Source organism: Pogona vitticeps, chromosome 4, assembly GCF_051106095.1.
Source record: "Pogona vitticeps strain Pit_001003342236 chromosome 4, PviZW2.1, whole genome shotgun sequence".
Lineage (NCBI taxonomy): Eukaryota > Metazoa > Chordata > Lepidosauria > Squamata > Agamidae > Pogona > Pogona vitticeps.
Window position 1 is genome coordinate 219,979,715 of NC_135786.1, and position 16,330 is coordinate 219,996,044.

Below are 16,330 nucleotides of genomic sequence, written 5' to 3' on the forward strand. Positions count from 1 at the left end.
GCCCTCAAGGAGGGACCCATTTATTATTACAGTGGCCCATTCCGTTGTTATCGGCCTGGCTGCTTTGATTAGCCAGGCCGGGCAAGGGTCAAGGGAGGAGGTGGTGGCACGACAGCGATCAAGCGCCCTGGCCACAGTGTCAGGCGTGACTGGCTGAAAAGAATCAAAAGTTACCGGGCAAGACGGAGCGCTGGACATCTCAGCTCGACTCACTGTGTTCAAATAAGGAGAGAGGTCCCGGCGGATGGCCTCCACTTTTGATTTAAAAAATGCTGCAAATTGGTCAGGTGTTGAACTATTTGCATGAAAAGCTGCAGGAGCAAAGTTCTGTGAATGTACTTGGGCTCAGGGGGAGAAAATATAAAATACAGGCAAACAGAGACACAAATTGTGCAAAGACAGGTAAAGAATTAACCATCACTTTTGACCAGTCACACATCATGCATGTCAAAACTTTCAGTTTCCTCAAGCTGTTTCATTAATGCAATAGGGTGAAAGCTAAAACAGAATCAGACCTCATGTGTAAGATCCACAGCTTTTCAGATCACACTCTTTGGTTTTTTTAATCTGGTCCATGGTATCATCTGTTGAGTTATGTCGATAATGGCTGAATTGATTAAGCAAAGAAATTGCTTCCCTTTCATTAACCAATTGGATACTTGGTTCCATGGGTGTTCATGGAGAAAGGGCTAGGGAGGACATGTGCCCTTCTGGAATCCTAAATGTGACATTTCTTTAAATGTGCACAGGTAAAGACTACAGTCCAGTCAACAATCTATAGTTAGTTACATGCTGTCAAGTCAGAACAAACTTACAATGATCCTAATAGGGCTTTTAAGATAAGTGAGATATTTAGGGTGTGGTTTTGCCAGTTCTTGTCTCCCAGTGAGTTTTCATGGTCAAGTGAGAATTTGAACCCTGCTCTACAGAGTCCTAGTCCATTACTCTACCCACTACACTACACTGGGTACTCAACAATCTATCTAGGTATCATTAATAGATTTTGCCCACCCACTTCTCCAAAACTATTTCTGTGTGTGTCCTTGCTTGGCCCAACCGATTGAGTGGTGGTTAAAGACAGGAAGAACATTTGGGATAAGTAAGATATTAGAATAGTATAAGGCAGAAGCTCAGGGTAGGAATAGACCAGTGATGGCGAACCTATGGCACGCGTGCCACAGCTGGTACACAGAGCCCTTTCAGTGGGCACAGGAGCCATAAGTCGCCATCAAGAAATACTTACCTGTCCTCCGATCCCAGATTTCGGCACTCCCCTCTGCTGGTGCAGTGGTCCAGTGGAGGAGTGCAAAGGCGACCATTACTGGTCTAGCCCAATGGGGGATTGGAGGACTGGTAAGTATTTCTTTGTTAATACTGCCCATAGGAAAAACAAACAAACAAGCATTTAACCCTTGCAATGCAGGAGCAGTTGTGTTTTTTTTTCTAAACGAAAACCTCAGTATTCGGGTTTTAATTGCAGTATTGGCACTTTGAAATAAATAAGTTGATTTTGTGTTGCAGTTTGGGCACTCAGGCTCAAAAAGGTTCACCATCATTGGAATAGGCATTGATCAAAGCTTAGGGCAGTTTCTTTTTTAGATCAGAATACTCAGAACCCTCTGACCAGCTGGATGGAGGCTTCTGGGAAGTGTACTACAAAACTTTTCAGGCTATAATTCTCAAAAGTATCACAAAAGAGGACAGAATTAGGACTGGTTAGATGGTGGACCTCAATGACTAGTAGCCATATCACTGAATGGAGTCTGCTCAGTTAGGTGAACCATTATCTTATCTTTTTTTTCCTTTTTGGAACTCAGTGGGCTACACCAGTCAGCCTAAAATGGGTTTATCTTAATTGTTAAACTGTTTTAAAGTGTTTGTAAAATGTTATAATTGTTTTGAAGTATTAAAATTGTATTAGCTTCTTTCACTGTGATGTTCCCGAATGTAATTCACTCTGGGATGTGTTCATCAAGGGTGAGTTAGAAATACTTTAGTAAATAAATATTTTTTCTTTAAAAAAAAACTACAGTCAGTGCAACACCAGTTCCTGCCAGCCTTTTACATTTTCAGGAAAAGATGAACTTTCAAGAATCATCATCTTCATTCACCCTACGATAACCAGTAAGATTGGCTGGGGAATTTATGAGTTAATTAGAAATGGCAGTTTAGACACATGAAAGTAACCTAAGCACAGCAAAAGGAAGTACATTTTGATGAACAGCTTTCTTGAATTAGAATTTGTCAGCAGGAATAACATGTAATGGTCTCTGGAATAAGGCAAGGGCAGGTTTAAAAAGCTGGAGACATTTCAAAACAGATTAGTTGTAGTTGTTATTGTTGTCATGTGCCATCAAGTTGGATCTTATTTAAAGCAACCCCATTAGAGTTTTCAAGGTATGTGAGATATTTAAGGAATATTTACGAGCACTTCATCCGAGTGAGCTTCTGTGGCCAAGTGGTCATTCAAACCTGGATGTCATTATTGCTGCATGGGAGTGCAGCAAATGATACTGTGCAGCAGAGCTAATCAGCATTCTATAAAAGCAATTTTAAAAATGGAGGAACCCTAAACAAACAAACAAACAAACAAAACCTTTGAAACTAGACTTTGAATCACCACCAAATTTGGCACAGATGTAGCCGACAATCTGCTCTTGCTCTGTGCCAAATTCATGGAAGTTTGAGCACAGGTGTTTTAAAGTTATGATTTTTAAAGATAAAATTGTTTTACAGTGGTGCCCCGTATAGCGAGGTTAATCCGTTCCGGATTAACCTTCGCTATGCGAAAACATCGCTGTACGGGGCAGGAAAAGCCTATTGGAACGCATTAAACTTAGTTTAATGCGTTCCAATAGGCGCCAAAACTTACCCCTCCAGCGATGCTTTCGCGGTCCGGCGGCCATTTTGGAGCCGCCGATCAGCTCCCTTTGCTTACCAAGGTCGCGAAAACGCTGCGGGGGGGCATTTCTAGTCGTCTGCAGCCATTTTAATGGCCGCGGATGACCCGAAATGGCCCCCCGCAGCGTTTTCGCGACCTCGGTAAGCAAGGGGAGGGCGCGAAAACACTGACGGGGGCCATTTCGGGTCATCCGGCGGCCATTTTGGAGCCGCCGATCAGCTGATCGGCGGCTCCAAAATGGCCGCCAGACGCCCCGATCGTCGCAAAGCGAGTGCGGCGATTGGGGCAGCTCCGTATAGCGATCCCCAAAAAGGGATCGCTATACGGATTCTTCGTTGTACGGTGCGCTCGTTAAGCGAGGCACCACTGTACTATCTCTTGCAGAAACCAGCAAGCTTTTTTGTTTGCAGATTTAAAACAGATCAAATAAATTGAAAAGATTAATCTTGCTTATCTTGAAAGAGAATGGTTGGTCCCAGCCAGTTTTTTATTTGGAAGGAATCCAGGGTGCAGGGGGTGAAATACTGATGACAAAAAAGCCTTCAAAATGATAAAACATGGTGACTTTCTTATAAAGTAAATGGAGGGATACAAGCAACTAGTACATCCAATGGCATTGGAATAAGACAATAAGTCTCAGGATGCATTTTAAAATCAGAATAAACATTCACTTTTTTACATCCAGAGACTTAGCCTCTCATTCTGATTTATGACATAAACTAAATGGAACAGGCTCATCAGGGCAAACATTCCAAATCTGGAAATCCTGTTCCATCTTATGAGTGCAGAAGATGAACTTTAGACTTTGTCAGTCAAGACACAATTAGCTGGCTCTCAGAAGGAGAATTTTGAACTCCTTCACGGCCAAACAGACATTAAAAAGGGATTATATTCCAGGTTGTAAAAATATTTTAAAATCTATTTTTAAAAGAATAGAATCTCACTCATTTATGATGTGAAATTACTGTTTTTTTGCTTTGTGGCTGGGGAAGGTCTGCCTCTATGTTAAGAGAGCTTGGGTGCCTGCTCTATCTATCTTGTCACTATACAGTTGTTTGTTACATAGGCGTCCTTCAGTCTCAAGAGACTATGGTATCATGCTGTGCATGGAGGACTTGGAACAGCGTCTAGTGTGGCTGAGAAGGCCAATTCGAGAGTGACAATCCCTTCCACACTTAGGACAAATACAATCTGTATCCCGTCTAGCTCCCTGATTTTGCAGCTTTCGTGACTGCCTCTTTGCCTCAGTCTGCTGGGTGAGGGTCTCTTCAAATTGGGAGAGGCCGTGATGCACCGCATGCCTCCAGGCTGAACGCTCAGATGTTATGGTTTCCCATCTGTTGAGGTCTATTCCTAAGGCCTTCAGATCCCGCTTGCAGATATCCTTGTATCACAGCCGTGGTCTCCCTCTGGGGTGATTTTCCTGCACTAATTCTCCATACAGGAGATCCTTTGGAATCCGACCATCAGCCATTCTCACGACGTGCCCAAGCCAACGTAGACGTCGCTGTTTCAGTAGTGTATACATGCTAAAAATTCCAGCTCATTCTAGGACTACTCTATTTGGAACTTTGTCCTGCCAGGTGATACCAAAAATACGTTGGAGGCAACACATATGGAACATGTTCAGCTTTCTCTCCTGCCACGCATGAAGGGTCCAGGGCTCACTGCAGTACAGGAGTGTGCTCAGGACACAGGCTCTATAGACCTGCATCTTGGTGTATGCTGCCAGCTTCTTATTGAGCCATACTCTTTTTGTGAGTCTTATTGAGCCATACTCTTTTTGTGACTCACAGTTGTTTAGTAATTAAGAAAAAAACTAAGATGCTATGTGACATCAAGTCACTTATGAAAGATGTGTAGTGACTATAGGAGTTACTAACTTCCAAAATGTCCTATCATTAACAGCTCTGCTCAGATTGTGCAAACCAACAGCATCTCATGTAAGGTTGTTCTCTCTTCAGACTGCTCCCCTTTCCTAGCAATATTCCTTGCCGTAAGTTCAGTTCAGGTCTTGCTGACTAACAGCTGTGGCTTCCCCTATTGAGTCAATTTGTCCCACATTAGGTCTTCTTCTTTTCATACTTCCCCACCCCACTTTTCTGAACAATATATTATTTTCTGATCACTTCTATAAGTTTCCATTATCGAATGGAATAGTAAGCTTGGTAGGATAGGCTCAGTTTACTCATTTTTGCTCTAGTGAAAGTTCACACTTGACTTGATTGTGCAACCACATCTCTCCTTGTCTATAGTATCTGTATGACTCTCATCCAACACCACATTTTAAATGAGTTGATTTTTGTTCCTGTCTTCACTGTCTTTCTTTCATATAGTACGAATGATTTTATTCTTGGTTTTCAATGACAATCTTTGTAAACTCCCAGCTCTCTTTTTAAAAATAAATAAAATAAAAATGTGAAGTGACCCTTTTTGGAAAACATGTGCATATGTCCATATAGCTTTTGGTCCAATATGTTACCTAAGCCAAAAATAAGGTTTGGAAATTCGAATGTAGCTTTCCAGTCTGCATTCTGTGGACTGGCTGTGGCAACATTAGTTTACCTGAAAGGTTAAAAGGTGTATATTTTTCTCCATTCTGTGGTCTACTGGATACTCTCCTGGGCTTGCTACCATCCACACTTGTTGAAAAACAGGCCTGGCAATTGCTTTGTATTTGGGTGAGAAGTGGTTAACTGATGAAAAAAATTAATTAACTTTTGGGATTTTCCCCTTGCTTGATATCACTTTGTGAATAGCAGGTATCCTGTAGACCGTATTGATTGCTGCCATTGGCATTGCCAACATTTAAGCTGCCTTTTGCTATGCAAACCTTGGCACCCTTTTTTTCTGCTGGCATCATGGACATTATATTGTGCAACAATATAGTGCCATTTCCTGACACGTTGAACTGTGGCTACAGAACCACAATGCCTCATATTCATAAACCAGAGTTTAAAAAAATAATTGAAAAGAATCATGGAATCATAGTATAGTGGAGTTATAACGGGCCCCTAAGACCATCAAGTCCAACCCCTTGCTCAGTACAGGAATCCAAATAAAAATATATTTGACAGATCATTGTCTAATTGTCCAGCACAGAAACACTCAAGACGTCCCAAGTAATTGTTTCCATTGTTATATTATTCCAACAGTTAGGATTTTTTCCCCTGTTTTTCAGCCTAAATCTGGCTTCTTGTAACTTCAGCCCATTATTATGTGTCCTTCACTCTGGGATGATCGAGAACAGATCCTACCCCTCCTCTTTATGACATGTTTTCAACTATTTGGAGAGTGCTATCATATCTCCCGTCCGTGTTCTTTTTCTCAAGGCTTTTTATTTTCAAGCCCTCTCTGAAGCCTAAGCCACATCCGTCTTTTTTTTTTGCTATCTATCAGAGTTTTTTCTTGTTGGCATTGCTTGTAGTTTTGCCTTTAGAATTCTTTTTCAGAAGCTCCCACCCATCTTGGACTCCCCTTCCTGTTAATATCTCCTGCCATGGGACCTTAGCTATCATTGCTCTGAATTTATTAAAATTGGTTCCCCTAAAATCCAGCATAAATGTGGGGCTGAACTCTGCTTTCATTTCCTTTGAAATCAAGAACTCAAATAGTACATGGTCACTTTCTCCAAGAGTTTTCCATACTGCCACTTCTTTCACCAAGTTGTCTGTATTGATTAGGTTCAAGTCAAAGATAGCTACTTTTCTAGTTTATTCCTCCCCTTTTTGTAGGAGAAAATTATCAGCCACATGTCTGGAATTTCTTGGAACGGCCATATTTGGCTGAATTTGCCAACAGATAAAGGTAAAGGTTCCCCTTGATAATTTTTGTCCAATCGTGTTCGACTCTAGGGGGCGGTGCTCATCCCCGTTTCCAAGCCATAGAGCCAGCATTTGTCTGAAAACAATCTTCCGTGGTCACATGGCCAGTGCGACTTAGACACGGAATGCTGTTACCTTCCCACCGAGGTGGTACCTATTTATCTACTTGCGTTTGCATGTTTTGGAACCGCTAGGTTGGTGGGAGCTGGGACAAGCAACGAACACTCACTCCGTCACATGGATTCGATCTTACAGCTGAAGATTCACAGACCTTACAGCACAGAGGCTTTTGCGGTTTATCTTGCCATTTGTTATTTATTTATTTATTTATTTATTTGTTTATTTATTTGTTTATTTATTTGTTTATTTATTTGTTTATTTGTTTATTCATTCATTTATTCATTCATTTATTTATTTATTTATTTATTTATTTATTTATTTATTTATTTATTTATTTATTTATTCCATTTATATCCCGCCTTTCTGGTCATTGTGACCACTCTAGGTGGCTTTCATTCACATCTTCTTGATTTGGCAGTTGGTAGTACATGACTACCTTGTTCCTTTGTTTTTTGCCTGAGTTATTTTAAACCAGATGCTCTCGGTGCAATAACCAAGCTCATCCTCCTGTATTTCTGTGCAGGAATATGCCTTTCTGGCATATACTGCGACCCCATCTCTCTTTCTATACTTTCTATTCTTTTATATCTTTCATTTATATCTTTATAAATATCAAGATATCTTTATATATCTAAAGATATTTTTATAATTGTGTGAAAAAAGGGACCTTCTGAAGCCTGTCATGTGTTGAAACACATTTTAGCATGTATCCTTTACTGTATATCTTGAATATGCTTCAAAACCTTGCTTTCAACCCTCTGGAAGTTAGCACTGGAGTAAGGCTCAACTGCATCATCACCATCACCATCACCATCACCATCACCAACACCATCACCATCATCATCATCATCATCATCATCATCATCATCATCATTATTATTATTATTATTATTATTATTATTATTATTTGATGAGCCCAAACTTTGTTCTCTATGCTAATATCCATTCTCTGAATGAAAGCAAAATCTGCCATATTCCAGCTGCAAGCCTCATGGCGCAGTGGTTAAAACGCTGTACTGCAGCTAAAACTGTGCTCACGACCTGGGGTTCAAATCCCAGGTAGCCGGCTCAAGGTTGACTCAGCCTTCCATTCTTCCGAGGTCGGTAAAATGAGTACCCAGCTTGCTGGGGGGGCAATGTGTAGCCTGTATAATTAAAAATTGTAAACCGCCCGGAGAGTGCTTGTAGCGCTATGGGGCGGTATATAAGTCCAATAAATAAATAAATAAATAAATAAATAAATAAATAAATAAATAAATAAATAAATAGGGGCTACATTTATGTTCTGAATAGGCAACATTTGTGTAAAGGTTTTAAGGTCATCTAAACCACTGGTTCTTAACCTTGGGTTACTCAGGAGTTTTGGACTGCAACTCCCAGAAGCCTTCACCACCAACTGTGCTGGCTGGGGTTTCTGGGAGTTGCAGTTCAAAAACATTCGAGTAACAAAGGTTAAGAACCACTGATCTAAACCACTGGTTCTTAACCTTGGGTTACTCAGGAGTTTTGGACTGCAACTCCCAGAAGCCTTCACCACCAACTGTGCTGACTGGGGTTTCTGGGAGTTGCAGTTCAAAAGCATCCGAGTAACAAAGGTTAAGAACCACTGATCTAAACCACACTCGCAAAAAGAACAGTTTTTTTTTTAAAAAAGGATTTTTTTGTTAAACAATCCATGTGTGGCCCATGACCTTAAAAGTTCTTAAGCACCCACTGTTCTAGTGCTAGCAAATAACAGTCCCAGGCACGACATTTTAACATAATTAGATGTAATGAGGTAAAGTCTCTAATACAAATTCAGATGGACTTCATAATATGTGCAGTTTGCATATATTAAGAAGGTATTCATGTTGGAGCAAACAGGGTAGAGGATGGAAGTACAGAGTGATACAGTGGTGCTCATTTTCTGGGAAGGTCGTCAAAAGCAGAGTTTATGCAAATACAAACAGAAAACAGAATGGAAGGTAAATTCATTGCTTAATATTCTCAGACTGCAATGCCCTTTCTACTGTATGTGTAACAATTGTTTACCTTCCATTTCCTGAAGTGGGCTTCCATAAAATGAGGTCCTGCTTGCATTGCTAGAAGAAGCTTAGCTGGAACAAAATTGAATAAATATTTCATGGGCTGAATGCTACATATCGACTAGTTGCCCTCCCTCCCAACCCGGATGGTTGGCTTACAAAGGTCTGTCAATGTGTATGTTTGAAACTGTATTCATTTGACTGTGCTTCACAGACCTGTTAACATAATCCTCCAGCAATGGTAAATCAACCCACAGCTCCACATATGATACCCTTGGGATCACTTGGGTCTTCTCACACTAGGTATTGATTGTTATTGGAGATTGGCCAGAGTTTGTTCACTCTTTTCTAAACTGTCTATTTGTGTGACATCAGGATCAAAAAGCATCACCTCAAGACATTTTGCTGCACGTGGGTAAAAACAAGATGCTGTCCCTTCCCATCTTGTGTGCAAAATCTGACTGGACTGGCAGTTGAGTATTTCTTCAGCATTAGCAGTGGTAGAGAGTTGATGAATTCAAGCTAAATTCCTGATCCTCATCATTTTAGACTGTTTCAATTTGCTGAGGAACCTCTGTGATGTTTTTCAAAGCCCTGTGAGATACTTTACTTCTTGCCAAAGGCAAAATAAAAGCCAGGATCCTATTGGTGTTCACATAAGGTTTGTATAACTTGCTGCACCTAATTGCACCTAATTGATGAGGTGCTAGGACATGATAAATCATGTGCTTGGTCACATCCCAATTGCACAAGCAAGATGCATGCCAGCACCTTCTCAGTGAGCAGCAATTAGCTGCAGCGAGTTATGCAAAACCAGTAGGACTCAGGCCAAAGAGTTGTTTTCTTTCATTGCGGTCTCTGTAATTTAAGCTAACACACACACTATGAGTATCCTTTCCCTTTCAGATACAAAGTACACATACACAGAAAGCAAAAACAGAAGGACTAATGGATTGATAGGACTGTACAAACCACTTATCCAAGACTTAAAGTGTTCTAATCTCCATAAATCTAAGAAGCAACCATCTCACATTTGCAGGCGTTTGTGGTAAATATTGCACAAAAATCATTCCTGGAAATAGGAGCACGAAAATGAGAGCAGCAGAAAATATCACACGATCCCAGTAAGATGAGGAGAAGAACATTCCCCTTGGGGCCAATGTGGTGATGTGTTATCATCAGCTACAACACAAGAAGGCAGCAGGCTAGAGGGTGCATGTGTGTGCCCAGGGTGAGACCCTACAACAGAGCTTTCAGTCAACATCCTGCCCCTGCCTGACACATCACTGTCCAACTTTGGCAATCATCCTGCTCCATCCTGCCTTGTGTTATCACTCACCAGTCCCTCTCCTCCCATGTTTTCCCCATTTGCTTTCATAGGGTGAAACCACCCAGGATTTCACCCTTCTGCCTTCATCTTGCATGAAAAATCATCCTTGCAAAAATGGGCACAAAATTAAGACCAGCAGAAAACTTCTGAAAACTTTCTTTTCCGTCTTCTGGATTTCATCTGTATAAAGTTGATGATGAAATCTTCATTCAGTGCATTCAGTGCTAAAGTTAGATATCCCCCCTCCCACATCCAAAAGAGGGTCAGGAGTTCATCCTTACTACCTTGGATTCAGGACACTGACTTCCTTTATGCTGGCAAAGCACTTTGGCACTATCTCACACTACATGAATACTAAATAATGCAGAGTAGCAAGCATTATCCTAGCAAATATTCAGCTGAAACTGAAAGCACAGATCCAGTCAGAGGGGTCACTTTAACAAATGCTGTCTCTTAAATAGAAATTGTCACCTGCATGATTTCAGGTCAGAGCAAATTCTTATTATGGATCTGCTAGTGCTTTAGAACCATTGGTAATATTCTGCAAACATAAATAGTTTTTTTTCCTGTCTTTTCCATAATTAGCAATGTGTTGTTGTTCTGTCAAGTAGGAACTGATTCATAGTGACCTTAATAGAGCTTTCATGGTAAGTGAGATATTTAAAGAGTGGTTTTACCAGTTCCACTCTCCCAGTGAGCTTCCATATTGAATGAATGAATGAAAGAATGAATGAATGAATGAATGAATGAATATATAAGCAATATCCCCAGTTAATTTCACAAGGGCTATTGTATAATAATGAACTTCAGACAGGTTTGTGGATTGATCCAGCAGAGCTCATTCCAGATTATGTACAGATCACACAGGCCATGATCCTTGCTAGGGACTCACATGAACAGAGAATACAACCCAATATTTCCCCAGGTCACTACAAACTGGATGAAAACATCAGTCATACTGTGCAAGCTTTTTTGGTTAAGCCTGAACTTGACTATCATTCCTTATTCTATTAACTGATGTCCATTCAGTTTTGAAAGATTTTCGCGGGCATCAAATTAGATATTATCAGGGATTAATATTGTCAACCATCAACTTTCTTTCTCTCCCACAATTGACTTTCTTCAGAGATAGGTTCTCAACAGTCAGACTAAGAAAAATTAGCACATATTCAGAAGACACAAAGTAACTCTAGGAGAACAATCCCGGGCAACTTCAGTTAAATATCCAATTGATCTTTAATGGGCAGATTGGTCTCACAGAACAAGAGAATAACAAGCAATCAGGGCAATGCTTTGCAATGTTTTGGAAACTCAGGAGTAGGCTATTGAACAAGTAGTCCTGTAATTATTGATCCTGAGAATGTTAGTCATGACTAAATCCAATCAATTTCCACAGTAATTAGGCAGAAAAGAAGGAGAGTAAATCAATAAATAACAGATGGTCCCCAGGATTCTCTGGAGGAGAGCCACTGTCTGACTTACTCTACAGTGGATAATCCAAATAATAAAAATAATATGGCATTACCCAATAATATGTATCCAAAATTATGTTACTAAGAGTTCTGTGCAGGAACTTTGTGAACTGTTGCTCTGTCTTTGTGGAAGAAAATGCTAAAGACCTCTTACAGAACACTCAGCTCTTCACCATAGTTCAGTTGCTAAGATTCTTTGGGAAACACACAAATGTGATATAAAACTAGAACAAATATTGCCACAGCTGGCCTAGCATTAGGCAGGGTGAAGCAGTTGCTTTAGGTTGGAGAGATTGGGGACAGCAGGAACAATCTCCAGGTCCATTTTCTCTGCTGGACAATTGTGCTCTATCTCACAATGCCAGACCTGCCCCCACCAGCTAGGCTAGTACCACAGGTCTGGTGGAGGATGCTATCATAAGGCTAGTTCTGAACTGAGGTTCCTCTCCCAACGCCGTTGGCTCGCCTATACAGAATAGATATTGACTTCAGCCTCAGGTGGAATAGTGTCTCAGTAGTTTTGGGTCTTTAGAACTCCTGTTGGTGTAGAAACATTGCTTTTCTCTTCTCTGCGTAACAAGCATGGTACCTGTTTCATCCTCTGTGTGGTGTGAAGGGCAGCCCACAGAGGTTGCTCATCTCTTGAATTCTTCAGCCCTTATCGTCCATCAGATCTCATGGATCAGAGCTTGACGAGCTGTTTGAAGCCTGGGAATGTGCTCTATTTCACTAGAATTTTGCAGAGAACAGAAGGTGTGATTTGTGGGCCAGGAAGGCTTTGTGTGGGGGAAGAAAGGGCTCTGGTTTCCATCCAGGGAAGGCTTTGCATGGAACTGACCTGCCAACTTGTCACATTTGACAGGCTGGAGAACTATTGCACTGGGACAAATGGATAAAATATACAACTGACCTGCACACACGACTTTTGTCCCACCCCCAGCAGAAATGCACCCCCTCCTTAAAGCCCGCATATAGTAGCATTTCATCCATCCAAAAGGATTCTCTGGTTCTGTTTTATTGTTTTATCTCCTCTCCTCTGTGTTTCTTGGAATAGAGGGAATTGGCATTTTGTAATCCTGACAACCTAGCGGTTTGAAAGCATGTAAACCTCCTGCCTACCTAGCAGTTTGCCAACCTAGCAGTTTGAAAGCATGTAAACATGCGAGTAGATAAATAGGTACCACCACGGTGGGAAGGTAATGGCATTCTGTGTCTAGTCATGCTGGCCACGTGACCATGGAAGATTGTCTTCAGACAAATGCTAGCTCTGTGAGTTGGAAATGGAGATGAGCACTGCCCCCTAGGGTTGTACACGACTGGACTAAATGTCAAGGGGAACCTTTACCTTTACCTAATCCTGATCTTGTTTCCTCTCTTTTCTTCTCCCCTTCTGACTTTCCATTGCAAGAAAATAAAGGACAGACACATTTTGCTGTGGGAGATTCTTCTCATAGGGTCCAAATATTGTATTAATTTATTACAACTCATTGCAATTCTTGGCATAAATGGAAAGTGGCATTTGTGATATGAATGATCAACCAAAAAAAAGAAGTGCTGGCTCCTGCGTGACCGAAGGCAAAATTGCTCAGAGCACCTCTACATTTCAGAACTGCTCATTTAATGGACATGTAAAAATCCATATAAATACTTAGTACGTAAATTACAGCTGCCTCAGGGGAACAGTAACTTTTGCAACTTCTTCTTACAATCGGTATTAACCTTTTGTAATGAACATGTATATCTAATTGTGCCCTATAAATCTTTCACCCGTGTATTTGCTTGTTAGTACTTTCTTGAGAATGTTCTCCCGCTCCAATATTTGAATATAGAAGCTTCATATTACATTCTGTAGGTTACATATTGCTTACTTGGTAATCAGTAGATATTTGCAGTCATAGATGCACAGAATCACAGAACTGTAGTGATGGAAAGGATCCAAAGGGTCATCAAGTCCAGCCACCTGCCACTGCAGGAAGTCAACAACTATATTATCCTTGATAAGTGGCCATCAAACCTGTCAGAGAGTGGAAATAACTCTTTACAATTCTTAGTTACATGTAACTAGTTACTTTAGGTAATAAGTAGCTGTTACAAAGTTACTTTATACATACATTGAGTTAATATTATTTAGGTGTAGCTCCTATTTATTTGCAAAAGTTACTTATAAATTATATTTTAATACAGTGGTGCCTCACATAGCGACGTTAATCCATGCAGCAAAAATCACTGCTAACAAATTTCGTTGCTATGCGATTTTAAAAAGCCCATAGAAATGCATTAAAACCTGTTTAATGCGTTCCTATGGGCAAAAAAACTGACCTTAAACCGAAGATCCTCCATATGGCGGCCATTTTCGCTGCCTCTTAAGCCAGGAATCTGTCCCTAAACACAGCGGGTGGCCATTTTTTTACCCGGTGGCCATTTTGGCACCACCGGTCAGCTGTTAAAAAAATCATCGCTTTGCGATGATCGGTAAGCGAAACAGGGACCCGATCATCGCAAAGCGAAAAAAACCCATTTAAAACATTGCAATGCAATCGTTTTTGCGATTGCAAAATCTTAGTCACTATGCGGTTTTGTCACTAAATGGAGCGCCCGTTAAGCGAGACACCACTGTACGTGCTAAATGCCATTTGATTTTTTTTTTTTCAGGATTCTACACCATTCTGGTTGTTATAAGTGACAAAGGAATTTTTGTTTTGTTTTGTTTTTTGTTGCAATTCAGCTGCAATTCCTAAGAAAGAAAATGCCATTGGTGCAGCAACTATAGGGTTATTGCTTTAATTTCTCATGTAAGCAAAGTGATACTCAAGGTGTTGCAACAAAGGCTTTTAGCTTATGTGGAGTGAGAAATGCCTGATGTTCAAGCTGGATTCTGAGGAAGAGGCACTTGAGATCATATTGCAAATATCTGCTGGCTACTGGAGAGGATCAAATAATTTTGGAAAAAGTTCAGTTTATGCTTTGTAGACTAGAGCAAAGCCTTTGATAGAGAAGATTATGAGAAACTGTGGGTTGTTCTGAAAGATATGGATGTGCTTCAGCATCTGATGTGTAACTTTTGTTGTGGACAAGAAGCTACCATTAGGACAGAACACAGAGAGACAGAATGGTTTCCTTATCAGAATGGTAATCCACAAAGTATGATTAAAATGCAGTCACAAATAAAATATCAACTATTAAAGCAATACTTATTGCCAGCTTGAAACATTTAAATAGCCAGTAAGAGAGAGTGAGAGAGTGAGAGAGAACACTTTAGTGGTAGGGATAAGGTATTATATTGATAAGAAAAAGGAACTACTGACAGAAGAGAAAAACAATCCTGCGTATGTGCTCTGCCACTCATCGGGTGGCAGGCAGTGTAGCATGGCCTCTCCCAATTTGAAGAGACCCTTGTTCAGCAGGCTGAGGCAAAGAGGCAATCCCGAAACCAGAAAAACCAGGGAGCTGGACAGGGGACAGATGGTATTTGTCTTTAGTGTGGAAGGAATTGTCACTCTCATGTCCACACTAGAGGCTGTTCCAAGTCCTCTATTCAGAGCACGTTGCCATAGTCCCGTGAGATTGAAGGATGCCTACACACTCGTTGGGTGGGATAAAAATATAATGGAAGAAATAAATTCAGATAAATATTTCCATTTTGAAAACAAGAACAGGGAAATGCAATTCATGCAACTGGTAGTGGTTTAGAAAAACCTATTTAAGTCCATCAAAGATGTTAGGTGGGACCTGTAAGTTCAGACCAGAGCTTCAAAGTCATTTCTTTGGACTATCATTATCATCATCACCATGTGTCATTAAGTCAATTATTCTGACTTATTGCAACCATCTTCAGAGTTTTTCAGATAGAGAATACTCAGGAGTGGTTTCCCATTACCTTCTGGGGCGCCTGGGGACTGTGCTTGACTGCACCAAGGCCAGACAGACTGGCTTTTCTCCCTGGAGGCCCAGTGGGGAATCAAACTTCCAACCTCTGTCTCCACAGCCAGATATCTGTACCTCTAAGTTATCCAGCCAGCTCTTTTGGACTATTGTTTGCAGAATTCCTCAGCATAGAAGGACACCACTTTCTGGAAGTTGTGGTCTAAACATCTTCAAAGTCTGAATCTTACATCTGCATAGCACAGTGGTTCCCAACTTTGGGTCCCCAGATGTTCTTGGACTACAATTCCCAGAAATCCTGGCCAGCACAGCTGGTAGTGAAGGCTTCTCTGGGATAAGGTATTCTCAGGAAAAACTCAGGAACCAAAGTTGGCAACAATGGCACCCTGGTGATATTTAGGAGGGATGGATTTAAATTTGCATCTTGTGTGTGGTCTTCTTAGAGATACTGTGGGGTCCTCTAACAGACGCAGTGAGAAATTCCTATTGTTTGCCCATCCGCAACAAAGCTGTCAGAAAAATTCATGACAAAATGTCATTGCTTGATTGGCCCTGGTTTGCCCCTGCTTCTGTCTTTGAAGAGTGGAGAGAAACAATTACATAAAAAGACTCCAAAAGAATTTGGAGAGTCACATTCATTCATCAGATGTTGTGGCACCCAACAGTCATTCTATATCTTTGAAAGGTTTTTGGACTATAGTTCCCAGAATTCATAAACCAGATTGGCCACATGCCATGCTGGCTAGAGGATTCTGCAGATTGTGATCTTAAAAAGT